Consider the following 27627-nt stretch of genomic DNA (forward strand, 5'->3'; position numbering starts at 1 on the left):
CACATTTCTGGTGGCAAACTTTTCCCTGGGGGGTGGGGGCGGTGAGATTCTGGAGACAAACGTTTCCAGGATGGAGGCGTTGTTTGTGCAGAAGCTGCTGCTACCTCTGGGTCTGTCCAGCGTTCCTCCTAGCTCACTGATACTTGGTGGGACGCCAGTCAGAGCTGCCCATTTAGCTCCTGCCTACCAGTGACATCAGTGAGGTGTGCAGGACACCGGCCAGAGCATCACAGGTTGCTAAAGAGCTCTTAGCAACCTGGGACACTCTAGCTGGAGAGGGAGTGGGAGGCACACCTGCAGCCACCCCATGTGACCCAAAAAATGCCTCATTATAGGGATGGTCCTGTTTGGGAGGTATATGCACGTGCAGATAGGCATTCACAGAGGAACAAGCGGCACATCGGTGAAGAGTAGGTAAATTTAGCAAGTAAAAACTAGACCTGTAAATTTCTCTTCATTCCGAATGGATATTTGTATGAAGTCCGAATGTGAATTAATCTGAATGTTCCTTTAACAAAAACTCAGATCCATCCAAATTTTGTTCAAAACTAAAAAAAATCGGACATGTGACTGTTCTCTGGCCAATCAGATGGTGTTTTTTTGGCTGTTGGGGGTTGCATTACAGTCACGGTCATTCCGAAACGAAAATTCGGACAGACCCGAAATCCAAATGACAAACCGAATAAATTTTGGATGCGAAATCCGAAAAACAAAAGATAAAAGTCTGAATTGATTTGAAATTAAACATTTTTTTGCGGGGTTACATATCTAGTAAAAACAGCTATACCTGCAGGAATGAAAAATCGGGAAAAAAACTAGTGAAGCTGGAATTGAGCTTTAGTTAAATGCTGTACAAAGAGAGAAATTATACAGAGTTTTCAAAAATCAGCTAAATCAGTTCGTAAACCAATTTCATATTTGTAGGGATGGGAATTTAAGTGTATCCAATGTGCTAAGACAAATAACATTCATGAATCAAGTTTTCCTGGATATCTGAATTGCATGATATTCTACAGAGCAAACAGATCCACATCAAATAGCAATGAATCAGCGAGTCTCCTTCTTTGATCAACCTCACTATATAATCCCAGGCTCTTGGCCTTTTAACTTCTAGCTTGCTGTGTCCACAAGTTTTCCGATATCAACCCTGTACATGGCTCTCCCTTTGTACATAGTATCAGGTTCCATTATAGTGCAATGCCCTCATCAGATTGCTTCCTCTTTGATACAAAGAATTAGGGCCTTCTTATACAATTGCATTGCAGTGCTATTAGGCTATCCATGCATTAAGGTGCAGTGCTATTAGGCTCATTCACATTCTAAAGCTTTCATTTTTCCGGTAAGCTGTATCATGTATTAACTAGGGATGTGGAAATTAAAGATTCATGTCTCGATTAATCGTTAAACTTTTTGATCGATTAAAATTATTTTGATCACTAATGAAAACACTCACCTCTCCGCCGGCTTCCGGGAGTCCTGTCGGCGATCCGGACATCGACGTCACCGGAATCCTCCCCCTTCCCCAAGTGGCTCAGTTGGCTAATGAAGGGAAGGGGGAGGAGTCCGGTGACGTCGATGTCCGTGATGTCACCGGACTCCTCCCCCCTGTGTTAGCCGACGGAGCCACTTGGGCCGGTGAGTTTGCCCAAGAAACTTTCTGCACGAGCGCTAGCCAAGGCATTGGCCTATACACATACAGCACAGCAATGAAGTAATAAAATGAACTAGGATCACACTAATCTAAACGTGGGGCACGTGAGATTAATAATGTGCTGGATTAGTGTGATCCTAGTTCATTTTATTACTTCATTGCTGTGCTGTATGTGTATAGGCCAATGTACTTGGATCTGTATGTGCGTTATAATTAATAGAAATTAATCGATTACATTTTTTTTTGATTCATCGAACACGAAAATTTTAATCATTACCAGCCCTAGTATTAACTTATGTTGTGTTATTAATTTATGTTGTGTTAAGGCAGCCCATTCATTTTTCTGATGCAATGCAGTGCGCTGTGGTGAGCTGCAATGATTTGCTTCAGAACTGTGTTGTCTTTGCGTATCTGCAACGTGCAGATACGTTATGAAAACATAAACGCACACACATTCATAAAAGCAAAACACATTTATACGCATTTATAATTTTTTGCATCGGAGCCGGCAAAGCACTACAACAACGATTAGTGGGTGACGGGTTCAATGCTCAGGCTCCTGCAGACTCAGTAACAGAGATGGGAGGTAGTATGAATTAACTACAAATGCAGTGATGACTGTGGTGACAGATGGAATTTGTAGTCTCTCCATTTACAGCTCCTGCACCGAACTTAAAAAGTGACCGCAGTCTGCAGGGAGAAGAACCCAACAAGTCAGGTAAGTTGTGGGGCAGGTTTCGGAGTTGGGGATTCGGAATTTAGACGTATTTCAACTTATATCCTAAATTTGGGTGTAACATAAAACATGGTTAGAAAAGTAAACTTAGAACTGTTATAAGAAAAGTTTAGTGGCTGCCAATGCTGACGCCGGCTTTGAGAATGTTAGTTTCCTGATTGCCATGCTGAATCTTTGGCTACAATGCACAATAACTGCGGCATACCGGATATTAACACGCAAGTGTTACTGCAATGCACTAGTGTGAATAGAACAAACACCGAGATAAGGAATTCTGACAATAATTTGCAGTATGCTTGTTCCACGATGGTGACTCAAAAGTATTAAAGCCAGACACAGCCAGGCATGGCAGAGCTATTTTGAAGGAGCTGCCAAGGTACCACAGCACGCATAAAACTTATTATGCACCACATTGGTTCATATCTGCGTGTTTTGGTGCACTACAAAACAAGTGAACTATGGTGCGCTAGTTAGGTGAATTGGGCTGCCATTCAAACGGAATGGCAGAGCAAAGCAACACACCGCACCACACTGTTTTTGATGCATTGCTGTGCTCAGCTTTTAATGAACCACTGATCGCGCAGCTCACGGCTTCTCCCTGCAGAGAGCAGTGACTGTCAGTCAGCGCTCTCTGCAGGCATTCCCCCTCCCCTCTCTATGTTCCTCCAGCACTCATTAGAGGGACTGACAGGGGAGGGGTTGGGCACAGCTGGTTCTGGCTCTAAAGAGGCAGAGCCAGCTGTCAATTAGGCAGGGCGTGGATCCCAACAATATTGTCGGGATCCTTCTCGGCTGCAGAACGGATCTGTGCTGTCATTATATAGCAGGTGGTAGCCCTCTATCTAAACAATTTTTTGTGTTAAGATCTACTTTTCAAATGACAAGCTACATGAGATCTACCAACCAAAAAAAAAACCTCCCTCACTCTCGCTCCTGGCTGTCTCTCCTCACTCTCCTGGCTGTCTCTCCTTGCTCTCTCTCCTGGCTGTCTCTCCTTGCTCTCTCCTGGCTCTCTCTCCTCTCTCCTGGCTGTCATTCCTCGCTCTCTCTCTTTGCTGTCTCTCTTCACTCTCTTGGCTGTCTCTCCCTGCTCTCTCTTTCCTGGCTGTCTCTCCTCTCTTTTCCTGGCTGTCTCTCCTTGCTCTCCCCCCCCCCGCTCTCTCTCTCCTGGCTCACCTTGCTGTATTTTGCAAACAGTGTAGTGCAAGAGGCTGTGTAAACTAATATTCTTTGATGTAACACATAGCACTTCAACCACCAGTATCCACCAGAAAGGTGTCAGGGAGCTTGGCTCAGCAGACTCGGGCTAATAGGTAATCATGTGTGCACAGCTAGATAAATATACCAAAATGGAATAAAGGGGCCGCCATTCACACCCTTCGTGATCTACCAGCATCAGCTTTGAGAGCTACTGGTAGATCACGATCTACCTAATGGGCACCCCTGTACTACACTATGTGAAGTCCTAATCCATTCTTAATCCACAATCTAAACCAAGGAGGGAGTGCTACAGATCCCGAGTGCAGGATATTCTTCTATTTCCGGATACTGGAGGCAGACGGAGGGATATCAATAAAGTCGCCCAGTGGAGGTGCTGCATTGGTATCCATTCCGAGGATATAAGAAACGAGCGGTGGATAAACCCTTTGAGAAGTGAGGAAATAAAGTGCATGTGGCTTATTTATAAAACGATGGCCACCAAGATTTGGCGAGGGTGGAATTTTACTGTTGGCACCGAGGTGATGTGAATTTTGAAGACACTTGAGTATTGGACACTTCAATTGGTGATCTCAACACGTTGTTTTATGGATTATATGTAACAACCTGTGTTTTAAGTGTGGAGATATTTGTTTGTGCATGTGGAAATGTCACAGGAGGTGTTATATGAGCATGTACGATAACACTATAATGTGAATTACTGAACTATTATTCTAAGTTAAGATTTTGGCTATAAGGTTTTGAGCAATCTTAACTGGTTATTAAGGAGCACGGTGAATTATTTACTGTACAGTGGGTTACACCATTATTTATATGATGTTATATGTCTGATATTATTTTAGGGAGCAGATATAGGTATTGATAGTTTTAACACTTCGTTAGATATTAACACTTCGTTAGAGCAGTGATTTGTTTAGTATTTCACACTAGTGATTTTCACTACAATTAACACTGCAGCTGTATTGAATATAAAGGTGAAACTCGAATAATTAGAATATCGTGCAAAAGTAATACACAATACATTCATAATGCAGGTTATATATTATTTTGATTTTTGTCACACGTGCCTAAAACTTGTGCACAATACTGTATACAGGGCTCAAAATTTCAAGTCCTGAGCTACTAGCCAGGCCTTAAGAGTTACTCGCCACCAGTTGCCCCACCTAACCCCAACCCTGCCTCGGCCTTAACTAATTTGGTTCCTCTCACTCCCCTTTTTTTTCTTGTTGCCGTCAACTTTTTTGGGGGGTAATGTTGCCCACTTTGTGGGTGGACAGTGATTGGTTTTCTGTATTTTGATGATTTATTGAACTATTTGCTTAAGACTCTTAAGACTTAAGCAAATAGTCTTAAGACTTGTTATGTTTGTTTATTGGTTATATTTATTGGTTATTTATGGTCATGAATTGTTTAAGCACAATAAAGGGGCCTTATGTTTACCCACATTTTTGGTCTTGTGTCTTTTATTTATTTAGTAGGTTGGTTTTGTGGGTTTGAGTTTGGGGTGTACAATCCCATGCTGAATTTTGATTGGTTAACTGGAAGCCTGTGCTCCCCGGCAGGAAATAATTTCAGCTACTACAGAATGCTTGACAATCTTTTGCTATGTTGATGACAGCATGAAAGGTAACATACAGGTATTAATACACCAAGAAGTTAGTGGATCATACTGACTGTAATTACCCTCAAAAAGTGTGCAAAGTCATCTCTTGAGTGTGGCCTTGAGTGTGGCCTTAAGTGTCCCCATTGTTGTCAGCCATAGAAAGCAAATACAATAGTGCATTCTCTGTCCATGGTGCTGGAAGACTTATTCAGTGATTTTATAAATTAAAAGGCCTCATTTACAAGACTGATTAGGGCCGTACGCCCTAATCAGTGTAGAGATGCGATGGGGATCACAGGTGTTTGTGAACAGCTGCAGCCAAGAAGTCTGTGCAAAGCAATACCAGGCTGGCAAGAGCCGCAGGTGTTCGCATTTAACCGCATGCCGAGTGATTACATGCGGCTAGGGACAGATAAGCGGCCTTGTACACAGACAGTTTGCCTTCAGGGCTACTCTTATGTCCCTAGCTACATATAGCTGCTCGATGTGTGTTACATGCCAACAGCAGCGACTCCTGTCATTGCTTTGCACATGCCTTCTGGCCATAGCTGTTCGCAAACACCTGTAACACTGGTCTAATTTTGGGAAATTATCGACCTCCGAGATTGCTGCCTATCTCAAGTCTGACATGAAAGCCATTGTGATGGAGGCGATTCAGCAGCAGCTGGGCCCTCTGTAGCAAACAATAGAGTCACATGGCCACCGCTTGCAAACAGCGGAGCAACGGGTCAGTGATCTGGAGGACTCGTTACATGGCACACAGCGGTCACTTGAAAATTCTAACCATTCCATACATCTCCTAATGGAAAAGGTAGACGACCTAGAAAATAGGTCCAGGAGAAATAACCTAAGGGTCATCGGTCTGCCGGAGACAGTTCCCCCTGAGGACCTCCAGCATTTCTGCGCAGTGACCATACCAAAGGCCTTGGGCCTGCCGTCCCCATGCAGGGTTGAGCGTGCACATAGAGTGGGTGCCCATAGGCATAAAAACCCAGACCGGTGATAGTCCGCTACCTGGGCTTCAATGACCGCAGAGAGATCCTTCAAACATATAGAACCCAGCGCAACATGGTGGCAGAAGGTCATACGCTCCTGCTTTTTGCAGACTACTCGGCGGCCTTGACCAAACAGCGCAAGTCGTTCTCTGAGGTGTGCAGATTACTAGTGGATTGTCGCATCAAATTCACTTTGGCCTATCCTGCCGTGCTCCGCATATCTACCTCAAACAGCACTGTGGAATCATTCTTGTCAGCAACAAGGGCTATGGAGTTCGTGATGGCACCAAGGGAGGCCTCCCTGGTCTCACCGTCCAAAAGCCCCCCGAGGAAGAAAAAGGCCTAAGGGCCCGGATGGTGTAAGTGCTCCACGGGACGGAGCTTGATAAGTAAGTCAGATCAAGATTTTGAGAACTGCTTTGTTGATGTTCCAAAGTGGCAAAGTAATAGGGGCCCCTGCCAAGGGGAGATCTGCTGGGGTGCTCATCTTCTGCCCCACACAATCCTCTCACACAGATGCTATTCACAAGAAGGCAGGTGGGCCTTTATCTCCATTCTATTGGGTTCCACCACGCTTGATATATGGAACGTTTACGGTCCGAACTCGGATAACCGGTCATTTTTGGAGACCACACTGTCTCAAATTTCCCAGGCCCCTACGCAGGCCCACCGCATCATCGGAGGAGACTTCAACGCCGTACCATCTCCGCTCGAGGACAGATCGAACGGCATTCGGCCTTCTCGTCTACTAGCATCACCACATGATAACCACCTGAATTCACTGATATCCGCCAGCGGTATGGTAGATGCATGGAGATTTCTTCCCCCCCTTGAAAGAGACTTCACCCATTTCTCCCACGTCCATGGTACTATGTCCCGCATTGACCTTTTTCTCGTATCCCCGTCCATTCTGGCCAAAACCCGCTCTGCATCCATTGAAAACATGGTTGTCTCGGACCACTCCCCAGTATCATTATATATCCTGGATCTCACCGTCCCCACTCCCCCGGTCTCTTGGAGATTCCCCGCTTACCTGCTCAAAGATGACTCCTTTCGAGCCGAACTTAAAGTATGGTGGTCAGATTACCTCGCGCACAACTCCATACACATTGATCAACCTGTGTTATTTTGCCAAGGCGGTATTGCGTGGTAGGATCCTGGCCTATGTTACCTCACGTAAAAAAGCCACGCGGCTCAATTATGCAACCTCTTGTACCGAAGCCAGGGAGGCGTACGTGACTTACAAGTCGACTCTCTCTGATACTGATAGAACCCGGTGGATACAGGCTAAACAGGAATGCGACCATTGGCTCCTCCAATACGACCGCCTCATTAGGTCCTATAAATCGTCTGAATTCTTTAGATTTGGAGACAAATCCGGTAAGCTCATGGCTAACTTGGTGCGGGGGACTACACCTACCTCTCACATCCTCAAATTGGCTGACAATGCGGGCAAGATACTCACCGATCCTGCTGCCATTTCGGAAACTTTCTGTACCTATTATCGTAACCTATACGCTGCAGATGACACCAATGCCGGAGCGGGTCAAGTGTTTCTAGATTCTATCGCCTTGCCCTCATTGTCAGCGGATGATGTGGACTTCTTGAATTCGGAGGTAACGCTAGAGGAGGTTAAAGACACCATGGGGTTGATTTACTAACCTTTTAAACACACCACGAACGTGTATACACCTCTGTAGTGTGTTCCCTCCCATCATGATCTATGGGAGGAATCGAAACACCTTTGTAGTGTGTACACACCCAGCAGGTGTGTTGTGCAAAGCCCTGCAATGAATTGCAAGGTAATGTGGTGTAAATTAGCTCTATGTTATGTTGCTTGCATTGATGAATGCAGGAATGTAAATGCATGAGCTAACCATTTTTGTCTAAACTGTGAAGCAACATTATATATGCATCATGTGCATGATTTTTCCATATATGGCATTAGTGGAAATATGCTTTTAGAGACTTTTTGGTTGATAAATACGTTTTGCTGTGTGAAAATCACACACACCTGGTGCGTGCGTGTGTTTAGGTTAGTAAATCACCCCCCATATGTCTCTCCCCACCCTCCAAAGCACCAGGACCCGATGGTTTGTCTTCTGCATTTTATAAGATTCTGACGGTGGAGGTGTCCCCACATTTGTTAAGCTTGTTCCACCACATTCTATCTAGCCGTCACTACCCTCCCACTTTCAATGAAGCTTATATCAGGCTCCTACCCTAAAAAGGTAAAGACCTACTTCAGCCAGGATCCTACCGCCCGATCTCATTGTTGAACTTTGATGCCAAGCTCTTGTCTAGGATCATGGCTAATCGCTTGTCCACTATTTTGCCTCGTTTAATCTCTGATAACCAAGCTGGTTTTGTTACAGGTCGTTCTGCGGGATTGAACATCCGCAAGATACTGTGCGCCCTTGATGGTATGAGGCTGTCGGGGCCTTCTACATGCCCATTGGCCTTGTTAGCTCTCGACGCGGAGAAGGCTTGCGACAGCGTCTCCTGGCAATGGCTTCAGAATGTTTTGGTAAGAATGGGCTTCCATGGTGATTTCCTGCATTTTGTTTCTACTCTGTACATGTCACCTGAGGCCAAGATATTCACCTCCACGTCCATCTCGCCCAGATTCCAACTACACAGGGGCACAAGACAGGGTTGTCCCTTGTCTCCCTTACTCTTCAATATAGCTCTAGACCCGTTGTCCCGTTCCCTGCTATCTCCCAAATTATTTACAGGTTATAAAATGGGAGCCACAGAAATAAAGTCGATGCTTTTTGCGGACGACATACTGTTGGTTCTATCAGACCCCGAAACACAAATCCCGATCCTCCTAAATCACATAGCATCCTTTGGAACATATTCTGGCCTTAAAATTAATTTGGACAAAAGTGAAATAATGCTGTTGTCTAACACCCCCACTCCCGCCCTCCTGTCGGTCATAACCGCCCACAAGCTTCAACTTAGACAACGCTCCCTCTCTTACCTGGGGATCCAGATACCCCGAAACTCCTCAGATCTTTATGCCCTGAATTTTACTCCTATTATCAATAAAATCACACAGGAACTGGCATCGTGGAAACATCTCCCATTGTCCATGACCGGTAGGTGCCATCTCATCCGGATGGTGAGCTTTGCTCGCCTCCTTTACCCTCTACAGACCCTGCCCTTACTCCTTAAACATAAAGATACGAGATCACTGGATACGGCCTTTTCACTTTTCATTTGGAGGGGCAAAAAGGCTTGCATAGCCCTCAAAAAAATGCAGCATCCTAAATCACACCTAGGTATGAACCTACCAAACATCCGGTTATACAATCTAGCGAGCATCTTTCGACACGTAAGGGATTGGATGTTGAACACTTCCTTCTACTCCAACACTCCCCTGGAGCAACAAATAACACATCCTTGGTCCCTAGCTGGCACCCTTCACTCATCCCTACACTCCCTACCCCCTCACTTGAAAGCTCATGTCCTCATAAAGGACACGGTAATCGCATGGAGGGAAGTTAGAAAACTGTTTCATATGCCGGGCACTATCTCCCCGTGGATGCCCATTACATCTTCCCCGGCTTTCCCTGTGGGGGCTGACTCCATGGTTTTCAGAACTTGGTCCACCTTAGGCATCCATACCCTACAAGACATACTCACACCTCATGGAAAATGCATACCCTTCAAAGACCTGATCTCCAAATATCGCATCGTCCCGTCCCACTTTCTACAATATGCTCAGATCTCACACTTCCTGCGCATACACCAATCCTCACCAGACTGTACATCCGCCCCTCAGGCCTTCCAGCAACTGATGACCCCCACGATCTTTACCTTATCCTTCGGGATATCCACCAACAGCCAGATAATTCCATGCCACCTTTTGTACATCTGTGGGCCCAACTTACAATCCCTGGAAGTTACCTACGCTAGTATCCTGAAGGGATGGCAACAAATCAGGAAGCATATCATATGTGAGTCCTGGTGCGAACTCTAATTTAAAATGTTCCACAGCGCCTACTACGCCTTCAATTTCGCCCCTAAATCCGCCTCTCCTGACTGGCTACAACACTGCCCCAAATGCAGCATTCATCACCCTGATTTCATTCACCTGATGTGGTCTTGCCCTAAAATAACTGCTTTCTGGCAAAGGGTGGTGGACTACATGAACTCTTTATCTGAGGAGGAAAGGGAACCCCTACCATCCCTCTGTTTATTGCATGATATGCCCCACGACCCCGCAATACTGGTCCCTTCAATTTCCCGTTGGGAGCATCTTTGCCTACTGGCTTCCAAAAAAAACATCCTCACCAACTGGCTACTCCCTACCGTCCCTACCGCGATGGACCTGACTAACACCCTTCATAGGCTCATGCTCCTGGACAAATCAGACTCTCTCCATAATGAAAAAAGAACAGGCCAGTTTTTTAGTACATGGTCAGCTTTCCTAACTACAACGCTATCCCTAGATCAACTTAAGGACATTATGCTGCCCTTTTCGATCCTCCAAATGGTACGATATAGCCAAATTAGACGGCTCATTGGGAGTTTTAGATGTCTTATAGCCCTAAGGCTATCGGTACCCTTCGGCTAGGTGATGCACCGACAATTGCTGACTCGAGACGGTGGAAAACCTCCCTCTCTTTTCTCTTTATTGTATTACTCCATCGCCCGACGTTCCTTGACCCTTGACGTCCAGTTTATCCCATTGTCCCATTTTCAGTGTTGATTCACCCTTATTCGGTCCACTCCGACAATAGATCCTCTCGAATAATACGATGATGCATTATATGTATGTCTATGTGTTTTTCCTCCCCTATCCCTTTGTGGAATACCACTCTGTTTACCGTTAATGGTTTGTTAAGTGGTTGTTATAGTGACTTTTTGATGGTATTATAGTTGTTTGAAGCACTGTTGGTCCGCATACAGCTATAACCTTGTATAACGCTTGCCCTCTAATGTTCTGTGTGTGTGTCGGGTTATTATAATGTCTATCTTTCATATGTATTACAACTGAAAACTCAATAAAAAAGTACATGCTTAAAAAAAAAAGTAATCTGCAAATGTTTAATAACTGTAGTCGATAAAAACCCTTAAGTTCCCATTCACACTTGCATTTTGGGGTATTCTTACGATTGCGCCATGTGACTCATGTAATTGGCTGTGGGTGGGAAGCGCTATGCAAAGCAATGACAGCTGGCAGTGCCTGCAGCCATTTGTGGTCATTTGCATGTATTCTGACATGCAGTGATTACCTGCAGACTGTCTGTATCCTAAGGTGATTGTCCACTGGTAATCGCAGCATGTCCAAGTACATTCTAACTGCTGCAAATGGCAGCTGTTCATATCAGTCTCATGAAGCAATTCGTGAGACTGCGCCAAACACAAGTGTGAATGGAGCCTAACTGATTTTGTTAATTACCTAAAAATGTAATGATTCACTGAGTATCAATATAAAGTAAAGATTCCCACAGTTGGGAATTTATTAAATTCATTTAATTCCCACAGTTTATTAAATTAATTGTATGTGCACTCAGCAGACAAAAGAACAATATTTCCTGGATATGTTATAAATAAGCGCTGACGTTTACTACAAGGAATTGCTTTACTTAGAGGAGTTTAATGGTTGATGGTGGGGGAGCAGTTACTCAACGTTTCTAATACACCGAGAATCACTATTATATGGATCATGTTTATCATTATGCTCTTTTTAAACTATGCAGATTTTCCCTTCTCCTGAAGAAGCGCCTGTGTGCGCAAAACGTTGAGTAACTGCTCCCCCACCATCAACCACACCATTTACTACTATGTACCGTTTGATGCTCTATTGCTGAAATCATAACCAGTTTATGCCTCTTTTCCACTGCTTGTTGTGCATTGTTTTGACTAAATGTTTACCATGTACATCTATAATGGAAGGTTGAATGGAGTGAGCACATCGGGAGCAATCTGACCAGCTGATTGTTTTTATGCTATATACTAGCTCTTTTTTAAAAATACTACCAACATTAAAACTAAATTTTTTACAGTCCACTATCTCTCGAGTTGTCATTCTATGCCTAAAAAACCCCAACTTTTTCTTTCCCTTTTTGATACCTATGGTTTGCTTAATAAATGAAAAGTGAGCAAATAAGAGAAGTTTTTATTGAATAAACATGTATGGCATTGCCAGGCTAACTACAGAACCCATATTGCCAGGGCTGACCCTAATAAGGCAGACTGAGGAGGTTCCCTCAGGCCGCATCCCATTGGGTCATGTGGGGGGGTGCCTGACGCCTCCTTTCTGGCCAGAGCGTCCCAGCTTGCTAAGAGCTGTAACCTGGGATGCACTGGCTGGCATCCTGCCCAGCTCACTGAAGCCAATGGTTGCAGGGAGCTGAGCAGGATGCTTTGGCTGGTATCCCGTCCAGCTCCTGGCACCGGACACACGACATAGACACCGCGCACCCAACTCCCCCGACTCAGAAATCTCCCCATGCTTCAGGTTTCTGTGCCATTCCCAGGAGTCTGGGATTGCAGTATGTGAAAGGGTATAGACCACCCATACACTTTACTACAATCTTTGCATCTCTACCCAACTCACCCAGGTTTCATACCCCGTCAACACTACGATTCCCCCATAACATGCAGCGCAAGCAGTCCCCCTCCCCCCAGCCTCAGGTGGCAACCTGTCAGTGATCTGTGCAGCGGCTTATTCCTCAGCACAGCCGCTGCAGAGTCAGTGACAGCCAGCAGTGGAGGAGGAGGAGGCTGGGCCCGGCATGGGCAGCGAAGCAGGAGGTGGGACCCAGCGTGGGCAGAGAAGGAGGAGGCGGGGCCCACCAGCAACCGTGGAGGAGGCGGACAGCAGATTGGGGCTGACAGGTAAGAGATGTGCAGGGGTGGGACCAGCCCACCTGAGAACCTGCGGAGCCCACCATAGAAAGTCTATGGTGGGCTCTGCAGGGTCACTCTCAGGTGGGCTTTTTGGTACCTCAGGTGGGCTCTACAAGGGAGCGTAACTAGAAATCACAGGTCTCCATGCTAAATTTTGCTATGAGGCCCTATGATTCCTAGTTACGCCCCTGGTAGGGACCCCCCTGCATATTACTTAGATATGTCAGTAATTAAATGCATCATCAACATCCTGCAAGTCTACAAAAATGTGGTTATGTACACAGATATGAGCCAATGTACCTCATATGCAAGAACTGCTTGTGAACCAGATTGTTTTATGTATATTTTATTTTCCTTCCAAGATGTGGCCAGTCTCTGTTGCAGAAGAAAGGGATTTCCAGGCTAAATAACATAGTTAGCAAATTTGATTCTATAGACAAGAGAGCAACAATTTAAAAGAGAGATTGCAAGGTGGGCTTCAGTGAGGTTGCTTTAGTGAATTACCAGGATATGAGTTTCATGCGTAAAGATGTAAGTCTGTGCTTGACATAATAAGTGGGAAGATTCACCGCATTGTTCATCTGTTCAATCTTTCTTCATATTGATCTCACATGTGGAAAATGATAAAAATAAAAGGTGATGGTCCTAATAACAGGAGCCCACTTTATGTCTTTAGATAGCCTTCAGATGTTTAAAAAAATGATAAGGTAAGCACACACACCCCAGTGTCTTCATTTGAAATTTATATGATACAACTCGAGACCAAGGTTATAAAAAAAAGCAAAATTAGAGGCGGTTTGACTGTACCGCAAATTCGTACATCGCTGCTCTAGATACGATATGTGGTCTCTGCTATCCCTCTATGGGTCAGCCTAAAAGCATTTGAAGCAGCCCCCATAGCCATTGATAACCTTCTATGGATACCCCCACAGTTACGTTCTAACATCATCAACCCTATTATTAAACATTCATTAAAGGTGAGGATAGTGTCATATATTCAGGAAAACTCCTTTCCCCTCATTTTCCCTCGGCTACCATCATACACAATCCCTCCTTCCTGCCAAGCTATGAAAAACCAATGAGATTTGTTTGGTGGCTTAAATATGGCTTCAGATGTCTGTATGACTTAAAGTCCATTTCCACCTGTGTAAGTGGTTAGCATTTATTGTGGTAATATAGAGGTGCATTGATGATGTATACATGTGCACATTTTCATGACTCACAGTGCAGGCTTTCCTGATTTTTAATGAACTTTTTATTGGGCCTGAAGCCTAAAAATTAAAATTTTTCTCCACAGGAAAATCGGTCTGATACCGGGGTCAGATGGTAATCAGGATAAAAACAGCTCTCCCCCTCCATGTTATTCATTTTAACCAATCAGTAAACAGCAGCTCTGCCTTTGCACACAATACACAGTTGGGGGGGGGCAGATGAATGAACTAATGAATATGAAGAGGAAAGCTAACAAAAAAGTATGTTTTTGTGTTCATATATATCAGCTGCATATGACTGGTTCATGTGCACTGTGTACGTTGCTGGCATATGTTTTTTTTTAAATATACCTCTGCAAAGATGGAAATGGGCTTTACCCATGGATGGGGGACTAATCTTTCCCCGCCCTAAAAACTTTTCGTAATGTTGCCTCATCTAAAAATTTCCAATACTTACAGATCAAAACGTATGTAAAAAATGCCCTTGAACACACAAACTCATCCCTTTCCCTGACCTCCTTTGAAAACATACGTCTTAGCACTCTGATGGGAAAGGGAACGGTGTATGTTACTCCATCTGGGAATTGGTGTACCACCATCTGCTTGCATAAGTCCACAAATGAAAAAACAATCTTGATGCCCAACCCTAGTGGGAGATCTGGAAAGTAATGGCCTATGGTTCAATTAACTCAACACTTGTGAAAGGTAACTATTAACTCTTAGTAAGATGATACGTGATTGCACAAATGCTGGCGAAAATTCTGATCTGACTCCTCAAATAAGTGCTTCAAAGGATCTACCGAAACAGGTACCCTCAAACACATCTGGCGTGATTGCCCAAAACTTGAAAGATTCTGAATTAATGTTTACCAATTAGTCTATACTGTCTTGGGAAGGGGCATTCTTAGAAACCCATATGAGGCAATTCTCAACCTAAAAGCTACTGATTGTCCAAATGAAACTACTTACCTTTACCTTTACTTATCTTTAAGGTAGACAAACTCTGGCTAGGGCATGGTGGTCTATGATACCAATGATAGCACAGGTTAAAAACAAAATTACCTTGCACCTAGGAAAAAAAGAAATGGTAGCCATACTGGAAAACTATGAACAGATTTCAAGTCTGAGTGCCATGGATAACTTGTACCCGCCCCTCCCCCGTCCGTTCCGCCTGTCGGCGCTGGAGGATTGGAGCGGGCAATCCAGTCCCTCCCCTGTCACGGCAGAGAGCCGTGACAGGATCGAGAAGTGAGCGAACGGCGGGATGTGTTCGCTCACTTCCCGATCTACTGAGCCGACCTGTGACAGTCTCATTGTCACAGGTCAGCTAGACCTATGAGGATGAGTGAAAAACACTCACCTCATAGTTCTCCTTTAATAAAAACTGATTAATACAGAAACAAAATATATAAGATCAAAAAAAGATCTTTGGCTCAGGACTTTGCATAGCTGTACCCTAAATCCTAAACCTTCTAAAGCAGAGAAGGCACTTTGGATTCTTCATATATTGTCATATATTGTCACTAAGCCTCCTCCTTATTAAGGAAGACTAAGAGATAGAACTGCAATTGAGTTTAACAAGTTTATGTTGATGACTCTGAGTCATTTAGCTCAGTGTTCATATTAATTATTCATTTTCGCTGTAACAGATAACTTGTGACCCCCCGTTAACTTTTTTTAATCTCATCCTAGTTACAGGAAGATTGGGTGGAGGCAACACAGTTCTTATCAGTCACTGATAGGGGTGAATGATGTCAATATAAGCACACAAACATACATAACTAGAAATTTACATACTACAGGTAAACTAGTGCAAGTAGATCTAAACCCAATCACTAAAATCCCATATGAACCTCTTACACCACCCCCAAAAACTCTAAGATACCGTACATATTCTGCTACCTACATCACATTCAGTAAGGGTTTACATCTACTTTAACCCTTTCACTGCCACAGATGTAAGTACTAGGTTGGCGGAAGCAGCGACTTTTAAAGGAGAACTATGGGGTTAAGGCTTTTCCCCATAGTTCTCCTTAGGGTAATGGGAGCACACAAACTAGCGTCCTCCCATCACCCTAGGCTCAGTATACCGCAAGCTTCTGCTCGCGGTATACTGAAACGCCGCAGCTGAAGCGGATCCAGACAATTGTGCCGGGATCCGCCCAGCTGCGTGTAACTGACAGCTAGCTCTGCCTAGAGGCAGAGCCAGCTGTACCCGCCCCCTCTCCTGTCCGTTCCGCCAGTCAGCGCTGGCAGATCGGAACGGGGAGGGGGAAATCCAGCTCCTCCCCTGTCACGGCAGAGAGCCCTGACAGGATCGAGAGGTGAGCGAACGCCAGTATGTGTTCGCTCACCTCCCGATCTACTGAGCCGACCTGTGACAGTCATAATGACCTCATAGTTCTCCTTTAACTAGAAGAGAGCTTCTTGGATGTAACTGGGCGTGTATACACATCCTGTTAGTCCTGCCCGTCCACCCCGATGCGCGCGAGTAGGAAAGACACATAATTTAAAAACCGGCAGCAATGCCTGTTAACATACAAGCGATCCACCGGCTATAGAGCCGGCGGATCGCTTGTATGGGGTCCCGGTATGTCACCCCCCATTAAATCTTCTTAAAATCAATAAAAAAAAACAATGTTTCAACCCCCCCTCCCCCCAATTCATATACTAACATACAGTAAATAAGTCTGTCGGGTAAGCGTACATCCAAAACAGCAATAGCACCAAACATAATAGTATTTCTGTGCATGCCAGAGGGAGAGCGATAATTCTAGGGCCATTGTTCATGGTTAACTCTAAACTGATGATCTGTAAATCTTTCAAAGTGTCGCTTATGGACATTTGTGAGTGCTGCAATTCTTTGCTGTTTCATAGGAGCACAGAATTTTAAGACTTGTCATGTTTGGTATCAATTTATATAGTGCAACCTCATATTTTGCAAAAACATTGGGTATCATATTTAATTTGTTTGCACGAAAATTAAAGTGTATTTTTTACTGAAAATCTGGGTTTGCTAAACAGTTGTGCTAATATTGTGTGCATAAAAAAATATTCTTCAAAAAATATATATATTATTTTGGTAATGGTAATGATTAAATACGTTTCAGGTCTAAAATGACCTGCCAATCCCTACAAGCCCTACATTAATTTTTCCCTATGCAGTGTGTAAGCAGCACTCCTATGCTTTCCCTATCACAGATAAAGCACATTGCCAATATGGCTGCTGTGTCTACAGCCTTTTTATAGTAAAGGGGTTTGCTTATCTTTACCAGTCTTCTAAGCCAGCTGACTTAAGTTCCAAGGCCAAGCAATGCATTATGGTTACAAACAATTTGGTCTAGTGAATTTCCACATAATTTCACCAGGACCATACATTTCCAATCTGCAGGATTCGTGGTTCAACTGTTACATTTTAATGACCTACAGAAGCTGCAATATCCTGCTGAATGGGTGAAGTGGTGTAGACACTCACTGTATCAGTACTGTGTCCCACCCTGTCTACTGCTGAAAAAGGCAGGTGATCTTGGAGAGGTCTGGGGTGGCTGTGGAGATGTCTATGTGCTGTGGACCCACACCCTGGGAATTGCCATCTCTCTTTGAGAGAGGAAGACCTTCACCTAAACCCATAGCCCATGGCGGGCAAGAGGGCTGACCGCAACCTCCACCATCAGGCAGGTGAAGGATGAAAGTGGCTCTGGCATCCCCCAAGATGGAGGCTGCAAGTCTGGATAATGAGATGCTGCATTGAAAGGGCTCTGAAAAGCTGCCTTAGGGATTATCGTTGGTGTCCCATTGTAATGGAAGTGGTTAAGTATGATTATGACAAAATGCCTATCTCAATAGATCAAAATAACATATATACAGTATTACAATTGATCTATTGAGATAGGCATTTTGTCATAATCATACTTAACCACTTCCATTACAGTCCCCCGTAAAATGACTATTTAAAATGATGATTTTTCTTGTCCCTTAACCTATCACCTGGCACACACCCCAGAACTCTTCTCTTAACATGCATAGGGGCCATCCAAGGGGCTAATCCACCTCTGGTCCCGACATGTTGGTGTGCACGGTCAGGTGGTCTCTGTCCCTACTCTTACTTATCTGGTAAGGTGTTTGTGGTATTATATTTGGGGAGACACAGATTGTAATGGGGAATATGGTTTCTCGTAGTCATACAGGTAGGTGTCCTCTTCTACCTGTATCATGGTTGGGGTCAAGGTACTTTCATCAACCACCTTGGTCATCAACTTTCTGGCATAGGGGATTACACAGCAAACTACTAGGCTGACAAAGATCAGAATCAACTGTTAAATTATCGTTAGAAAGACCATTCGTGAAATATTTCTGAACGTAGATCAAAGAGTGTATGGGCACCTTTACTCACCCTACCTTAGTGTTAACAGAAATTTAGGGGTCATTGACCAATCTTGTGACAGCCCAGAAAAGATTAGGGCATAAGTGTACAATGTCGAGGTTTGACACTGTTCTGCCCCTGTGTTTGCTTGTGCTAGTATTAGAATGGTCAGTGATCAATATCTCCATGTCAGACTGTAATGAAATAGAATCTGTTTCTACTGAAAAAAATATCTTTTGACTGTTGATGTCACCTAACCACTTTCTATGAGCTATGAAAAATCAGACTTTTATAGTGGTAAGTTAAAAAAAAACAACCAGGACAGTAACTGTTGACTTCATGAATGCATTCTATTTAATTTTTTTTTTTTTCCACTGCAAGAGGAAGAGGCTTCAAAAGTCGTGGTAAGCAGATTACTAAAAGATAACACAGGAACAAAGGCTGATAGGAGCAGATTGCCTACGTGGAATGCACCATGGCTTTAGTTAACCTATTTGCTTCTGGGTGTAAAGCTTACAAAGCGAACACAGTCATAGAAACCATGCAGCTTCTTGCCAATTAAGAGTTAAATAAAGTCATTCTTCATTCACAATGGTTATATGTTGTCATCTGCAGGCAAAACTTGAGTACTGCAAGTCATAAAGCTTTGCATGGTGGTGACTATGGTCATCAGACCTCATTAAGATCTTTAGTGAGGCTTTAAAGCAATTGTATAGCTGCTGATTTATAAGGCATTGTTTCCCTGAGTAAATAAAGCGAGCCATTAAAACAGTAGCAATGAGCACTATAGTAATTCCATTTATGTTTATGGCCCAATGTGGTATAGATTTTCCATTCAGTAAGTGTTTTATGCTTCTGATTTGCAGAATTGTGCATTATAAGGTTTAAGGGTTCAATAAGTATGGACTCATGAAATATATGCAAAGTGAAAGAATTATTACAATGTGAAAGCAATATGGAATCCCCTTTGGAATTTAGTCAATAGTTCACTGCTATATTTTATTAAAGCTTTATTTTTATAGATTATGTGAAATCTAATAGTAATATATACACTAAGTGGCAGTGACATGCAGTGGAGTCCGTTTTCGTTGGGGCATTTCCCCTGCCAGCCCCTACCCTACTCCCAGCCCACGTCCCCAACCCAGTCAACGAGCCTTGTGGAGGAGGGAGGGAGGACGGAGAAGGGAGGAGACAGGGTGGAGCCTCCCTCTCCCTCACTTGCTCATCACCGGTGAGGCATCGAGATCGATGTCCTCACTGGGTTTTTCTTTGATTGGACAGCTTGGACCAATGGCGCAATGCCATTGGTCCAAGCCATCCACAGAGCTCAAGATGCTAACGGCAAGTAGAGGCTGTTGCAGCTCTTGCATCTGCCTCTGCTGAGACACTCTGCCTCTGCCCTGCTGAGACCCCCCGCATCTGTCCCTAGTGAGACCCACGCTATCTGTCCCTAGTGAGACCCTCCTAATCTGCCCCTCTTGAGGCCCCCGGCATCTGCCCTAGTGAGACCCTCCTTATCTGCCCCTTCTGAGACCCTCCACATCTGCCCTGTTGAGACCCTCCTTATCTGCCCTGCTGAGACCCTCCACATCTGCCCTGCTGAGACCCTCCACATCTGCCCTGCTGAGACCCTTCGCATCTGCCCCTGGTGAGAACATTCATATCTGTCCCTGGTGAGAACATCCGCATCAGCCACTAGTGAAACCTTCTACATCTTCCCCTGCTGAGACCATCTGCCACTGGTGAAACCCTCTGCATCTGCCTTTGCTGAGACCATCCGCATCTGCCACTGGTGAGACCTTCCCATCTGCCCCTGTTGGGACCCTTTGCATCTGCCCCTGCTGAGACCTCTGCATCCTCCAGTGCAGCTGCATGAGGACCCAAGGCTGGGGGCCCCACTGAAATCTGGTCCCGGGCTCCCCACTGGAGAAATGGTGCCTGCATCTGCCCCTTCTTAGACCCTCTACATTTGCCCCTGCTTTGACCTCTGCATCTGCCCTTGGTGAGACCTCTGCATCTACCCAGGTGAGACCCTCTTCATCTGCCCCTGCTGAGACCCTCTTCATCTGCCCCTGCTGAGACCCTCTTTAGCTGTCCCTAGTGAGACCCTCCTTATCTATCCCTAGTGAGACCCTCCTTATCTGCCCCTTCTAAGACCCTCCACATCTGCCCTGTTGAGACCCTCCTTATCTGCCCTGCTGAGAACCTTTGCATCTGCCCCTGGTGAGAACATCCGTATCTGCCCCTGGTGAGAACATCCGCATCAGCCACTGGTGAAACCTTCCACATCTTCCCCTGCTGAGACCATTCGCATCTGCCACTGGTGAGACCCTCCTCATCTGCCTTGCTGAGACCCTCCACATTTGCCCCTGCTGGGACCCCCCCGCATCTGCTGCACCCAACCGCTAGGCCTGCTGAAAGTGCTGGTCTAAGGTCTGCTGTGTATTGATCTGGTCTGATGTCTGCCGCGCATTGGTGTTGGTCTAAGATCTGCCGTGCATTCTGCCATTTAGCTCACTTTCCAAATAGCCTATATTGGTCTAGATTTTGAAAGTCTTCTAACGAATCCCCGGCAATTCATCTTTTAGTGAATTGGCCCACTATTTTGATAACAGTGTGGAGAAATATTTTCTGTAACTCAAGAATGTTTATGCAGGTGGGGCTTGTGGGTGGGGCTTGCATATGGGTTGAGTACAAGGGGGCCTTATAATCCTGTATTGCGGGGGGCTCTATGTGTTGTCAGTCCGCCCCTGGCTGGACATACACTATTACACTACTGGACATGTTAGATTTTTTTGTTGAGCCTGTAAAAACAGAATTCCACCATGCACACTAAACATCCTGGGTGGATTGATCTCCCACTGTTACTACTGTATTCTGATTGTGGGCATCCGGTAAAATCTCCAAATCTCTAATAAGAGACAGATGCTGAGTCCAACATAGTTTTACTTTCTAAAGTACAATACAGATGATGTTTTCCAGTCTTTTGAAGTGTTAGAAGACAATAACTTTTCTAAGCCCTGTTTCTGCTTTGAAACTGAAACTATTCTGAGGAAGCATGAAAAAACAGGGAGGGTCTAGATAGCACTTTACTAACAGGAGAGGGAACAAGAAGACTCTGGACATACCATAGCACACAATAAACAGGTTGCTGTGGCACTACACCACCACTGGGTATCAGTAGACACCACTACATAAATAGCAATACAATAGAACATATAATATGTGGGACACAACAAGTACATAAGCAAACATGTTTCAGAAAGTGCCTTTACAGACCATAATACCATTCCAGTCTATATTGTTTGTTATTATGCTTGTAATACTGGGTGTTGTTTATTAAAGGCTGCTGTGCCCACTTAAGGTAGTATTAAATGCTCAATCTTTTTCAATATTGAATCCAGATCAAACAAATATACATCGTCCAGCAAAGTATTTTACATTTTTGCCTAAGCACTTGCAGTTATCATGTTTAAAAACAGCTGACTCCAACTCTCTCAGCTCAACTTCCCCGAACATTCTGTCCAGTGCAAGCTTACAAGGGACAGAACAGTCTCCAGCAGCTGTCCATCTACTGGCTTGGAGAAGGGAGGTAGGAGGAAAGAATGGGGAGCAGGGAGGAAGGGAGTGGGTTGCTTTGCTCTGCTTGTGTGTTTATGAAGAGACACAGCTTACTAGTTCACACAAGGGGGCTCCATAGGACCCTACAAGGGAAAGGAGCAACCATAAAACAGAATATCAGGACCAGTGTTCAGGAGATCAGCTGATTCTGCAGGAAACTGACAGGGTTATTCACAAAAGGGTGAAGAGTTTGGGGAAGCCAGGAGAAGTGAACAATCTAGGACAACATTGCTGAACTGGATAGTGAGCTGAATTGGAGAATTTTACCAAATTAGCCATGTTGTCCTAGATTGGTCACTTCTCCTGCCTTCTCCAAACTCTTCACCCTTTTGTGAATAACGACTGCGTTGTTGCGTTTACACTTCTCTGGCACTGGGTGATAATGGGTGGCACTTCATGATGCAGAGAGCGGCGTTGATACTACACCGATCCATGACACCGTGCATTAATAGTTTGTCCTCAGTTTTATTTATTACAGGTATTTATATAACATAGCACTTTACATAGTTCACAGCATTCACAGTTTGAACATCTTGTGGGGGAGAAAAGTTACTTGGGGGGGTTAAAAAGTACATTTTCTCCCCCACAAGATGATTCAACGACATCGACGGGATCATTTGTACAAAACAAGCGGCAGGTTCCCCACTGTACATTTAACCCTGTTTGCCAAAGCAGGGCTAAATGTAGAAAACAACTACCCGCCTTGCGCCCAAAACGGCATGTCCTGGGCATCCGGAGATAGGATTTCCAAACCCCTGCTGCCCCTCTACTCCCTGCTGCCCCAAGGCCAGGCCTTGTTTGGCCTTGTTGGAAATCAGGCCCTGGGTCCAGTAAGGTGCTTTACATAGCTGGTGACAGGAAACAATACCGGCGCCTCCACGTGCAATATCGGCCAGTTGAAAACCGAGACCACACGGGCAGTGGACGCTGATGCTGCACATCTTTTCAGACTTCCGCTGCTAGATGATTTGACATCCCATTGTTTTCTACATGCCTTTTTACTACCGACTTCTTGTAAGTACAATACAGTTGTGCGTTTTTATCATTAAAATTCGTTTTACACTATGGAGGCGCTCCTTTTTGTTTTTTGTTTTACATAGCTTCCTGAAAACATTACAGCAACCTGCCTCAATACTCCTCTCCAGCCCCCTCAGCCTGCATGCAAAAAATATATTGCATATTAATAATGTATTTAATATATTAATATATAATATGTTTTTCACAGTCTGTAGGAGTGAAAATTCCTAGGTAAATATATTTGCATAAAGACATCTCTAGCTAACAAATAATTGAAAGAACTGAAAATCAATAAAAGAAAGGGGTGAGCAAGAGACAGGTTGTGAAGAAAGTGCTAGATAATGCTGGATGTCCTTCAGTCAAGGAATGAGGTGGGCGCTATCTGACTTGCTGCAGATTCTAATGCACACTGTGAGAGGCTCATGGTGTTCAGTGAAGTCAAAGTAAGCAATTTCAGTGCAAGAAAGAAAAAAACAACTCAGTCATCGTTAAATTTCAGTTTGTGCCATTTATTGAAATCAGACATCAAGATTAAAATATACAGCCAGAAAAAAAACTGTGCCAGGGTATTAATCAATATCTTACCAGTGTAACAGCCACAGGCTGGAAAGAAAGAACAAGATGAATTGACCTGAACAAGTACATCTGCAACACGTTACACCGGTGCACGCTCTGAATTACTTAGAAAATAAATACATTTTTTTTCAGTTTTCAGTTTTATTTTAAAACATTTTGTGCCTAGAGCAAACTGACATTTGTGCTTTTACCTTTCACCTGTTACAGACTTAACATCTCAAAAGGGACATTTCCAAAATGTGGAAGCTTGCAAAAAATGTAAACTTTGTGGGAAATTCTACCTTCACACCACAGAATATGCAAACAAAGATACTCATACATGCTTCCCATGGCACACATTTTATGAAGATATAGATCCTTTTTTGAATTGATCTCAAACATTTATTTAAATTCTTTATATGAATCTTTATCTAAAATTCCTATTTATTTCTCACACGTTACACATAAGAAAATAGATGTCACTGCATGCACTGCTTCTCTACTAAAGATGAACTAAATTAAGCTTCCATACCCCATAATTTCAGCAAAAAATCAAATTTCAGCAAAATTGTGACATTTTGGTAAAATGCATTGCAGTCAAAGAAGAAGGTGAAATTAAGGCTATGTTTATTGTTTATAGGATGCAATAGACTTTTATTTACTGAACGTTATGGATCATCTATACTGCACCTGGTCTTGTGCCTAAAGTGGCCCCTTATCAGTCTCATTATTTTATGTTTTTTTAATAATAAAAAAAAAAAAACGAAAGTGGGAAAAAAACAAACAGCAAGAATAACAACCAAAAAAACATTGAATGAAAAAAACAAAACTACCCTAAATACACCCTAAATACACACCCTATAAATACAGAAAAAAGTTGTTCACTGCAAAGAGTGAAATATAGAGTTTCTACTTAGTCAAAATTTCACAGCAAAATAAATGTCATCAATATTACTCCGCTCATCCTTATTTCTCACATTGTCAATTAATACAATCAGGATCTGGCAGCTATTTTCACAAAATCTAGAGCAGGTTGTCCGTACCAAAACACATCAAAGTGAAGAATAATGATAAAAAGTTAAAAGAAAGTTCATTAAATCTAAATGGGAACAATAAGACAGCAAAATGGCCCAGTAAAAATTGTGCTTTAAAAAGTTTCAACTTTTTTTTACAAATGTTAAAGTGTTCAACTTAATGTAAACCATCATCTAAATATGTTAGTGCTTCAAAAACCTTCATTATATTATAGTTTTTATAATTAATTATGTACACAGGAGCATCCTGAGACCAGGTGACATCCGGAACGGAGATCAGGTGACACCCGCAGTGACGTCATCGCGCATGCCGGGTCCTCTAATTGACGCCTGCCGGCTGCCATCTTGGTACTGGGCGCCGGCAGAGAGAGGAGGAGACCCGGTGGGGTGAGGTATGCTGCCGGGTCCCCTCCTCTCTCCAGACACTGTCGGACTCTCGGCCCATGTGGCCGAGTGCCCAAATTTTTAGGGGGGGTGACACCAAAATCACTATCATTTTGGTGTCACGAGGGTGCGGGCCGCACTCCCCTTGTGACGCCACTGACAGGAGCAGCCATATTTTCTCATTACTCATGCAAGCTTTCAGCATTTGCTATACTTACATCAAATTTCAGGCCACATCAACCACTTTCAGCCAGCTTTGAACTGAACAAAATTATGAAACAGATCAAGGCATCCTACCAAGAGTTTTGATGAAACCTGTAAAATAACAGAAACTGTTAGTGGTAGATTGCCTTGGTTTGTTGGATAATTTTGTGAATGATAGCTGGTTCAAATTAGTAAAAATTGCCATGGAAATTTCCATTTGCATGGGCAACATTTGGACTGAGTTTAACCAAATATATCAGATATGCCCAAAAACTCAATCCAAGTACCCAAAATGCCCATAGCTTGCTCCCCGACAATACCTGTTCTACCTGGTGAAGCCAACAGGACTGGCTGTCAGTTTGACAGTCCCTCACAGTGTCTTAGGTGTGCTGACAGTGGCTCCGCTGTGAACTAAACCTAAACACATTGTTTGCATGTTCCATTTATAAATACATGGCAACAAAACTATTACAGTGTATTATGTTTAATTTTGTCCTTTTTCTCTATATAATAAGATCTACTGCAAACGTTTAAGTGTTAAGCATTTCTTAAAGTTGTTATTTAACTGTTTGTTAACTCTATTTAATTTTTGTGAATGCTGTATGTAAATCTTTTTCCAATTCAGTTACAGTCACACTAAACAAATACACACATTTTTAAATTCAGGAATATGACATTGAGTGGATTTAACCTTTAAATGGATTCTGTAGTTTATTTAATTGAGAACATATACGTTTGAAAACTAGTTATAAGCTAATTCTTCTTTTGATGCACAGGAAACAAGAAGGCCAGCATCTGAACGGGTGCCATAGCAGGATAGTCAGTTCTTCCATTACTATCATGAATGAGGACCTAGATCTTTGGTACCTAACATGTGGCCCTTTGCTACTTACTGTTCAGCCTCCAGACCACTGCAGCCAGTAGTATGAGTTGGATCATTGATCTGTAAAGGGGCTATAATGGCAGTGATCTCTATCAGCCTTATGCACTATGTTTCAATCTTCCGACTGCACCATGACACCAATATGCAACTACACCTATAGTATGCCTACAATTTCTGACCGCCTTGTGTAGTATTCCTGCAATCTCTGGCAGTGTTCTGTGGCAATCATATACCAATAAGTGGGGCCCTTGGTGAGGTCATAATCTGCAGTTGAACCACCCTATAATTTGTGAGTTCATCACCACTAACCGAAAAGACACCATGCAACAATATATCAGAGTCTACTGAACATAGAAAGCCTTGCTGAAAATTACCTAGCTCTGTCTGGGTATGAATCAGAATAATTTCCATGATGCAGGTAAGGCAAGAAATGTTTGGCCACTCAAGAAAATACATTCATTAAGTATCAAAAATGCAAAACAGTAGAGCACCCAAAATCTTTAGACAGCACAAGATAAATTATTGTGGTTTTAAGGATCCTCATATACGCATGTTTGAATTAAGAGCTATCTATTCTTCCTCTAGCTTACACCTAGTCTAGAATGATGGGATAGAGAAATGACAAGAGGGAAGTGTAAACAGATAATGTTATAGATGAGGTTAATCATTCTTTGCTCTCTCTGGCCACTTATTGGGACACCATATCCATTGCTCTGCAGCCATTGGCATGCACCACATCATCACCTCAACTTAGCAGAAGGTGGAAGATTAGACACATGCTGCTCACATGTCCCCATGTGAGCAGCAATAAAGAGTCCGACAGGAACAAATTCCCTTTTGCCAGCTGGCAAAAAAGTAAGGATGGCACCTATTGGAAGGCCACTGTGGTCTACATTTATTACAATATCTAAGGAAGAACTCTCTGTGTTGGCCACAGCCAGTTTGCAACAAAACCAGAATCCAGCTAATGTTAACCCACTGTAAAACTTTTCTGAAACAAATGGGGAAGACACAACATTTTTATGAGATTTGTGTATAACAGCCAAGTAGTGTTCAGTATAGGTGAACGTTGCACTGTGACAAAATTAGAGTGCCGAGAAAAAGAATCCACAAGAACAGGTCACAATGACCAAAATTTATTTTTGGAGCCCTGCCCATAACTACCAATCAGATTTGAGCTGTCATTTTTCAAGTATAGGGTTAGCAATCTAATACAGCCACGGGCATTACACCATGCTCTTTTTTCAGACACTGTGAAAAATGAGACTCACTATTGTGGATTGATGAC

General features: G+C 43.6%; 1 long non-coding RNA gene across 1 annotated transcript; it reads right to left on the reverse strand.

The window, feature by feature from the left end:
- Positions 1-10485: 10485 nt before the first annotated feature.
- LOC108785805 lies at positions 10486-27586 on the reverse strand. Its single transcript, XR_001941154.1, has 3 exons — positions 27451-27586; positions 15163-15165; positions 10486-10497 (listed from the first exon to the last, which is right to left on the reverse strand). It is a non-coding gene; the product is annotated as an uncharacterized LOC108785805 (long non-coding RNA).
- Positions 27587-27627: the final 41 nt, after the last annotated feature.

The sequence above is a fragment of the Nanorana parkeri genome, unplaced genomic scaffold (genome assembly GCF_000935625.1).
Source record: "Nanorana parkeri isolate BGI_ZX_2015 unplaced genomic scaffold, ASM93562v1 scaffold179, whole genome shotgun sequence".
Classification (NCBI taxonomy): domain Eukaryota; kingdom Metazoa; phylum Chordata; class Amphibia; order Anura; family Dicroglossidae; genus Nanorana; species Nanorana parkeri.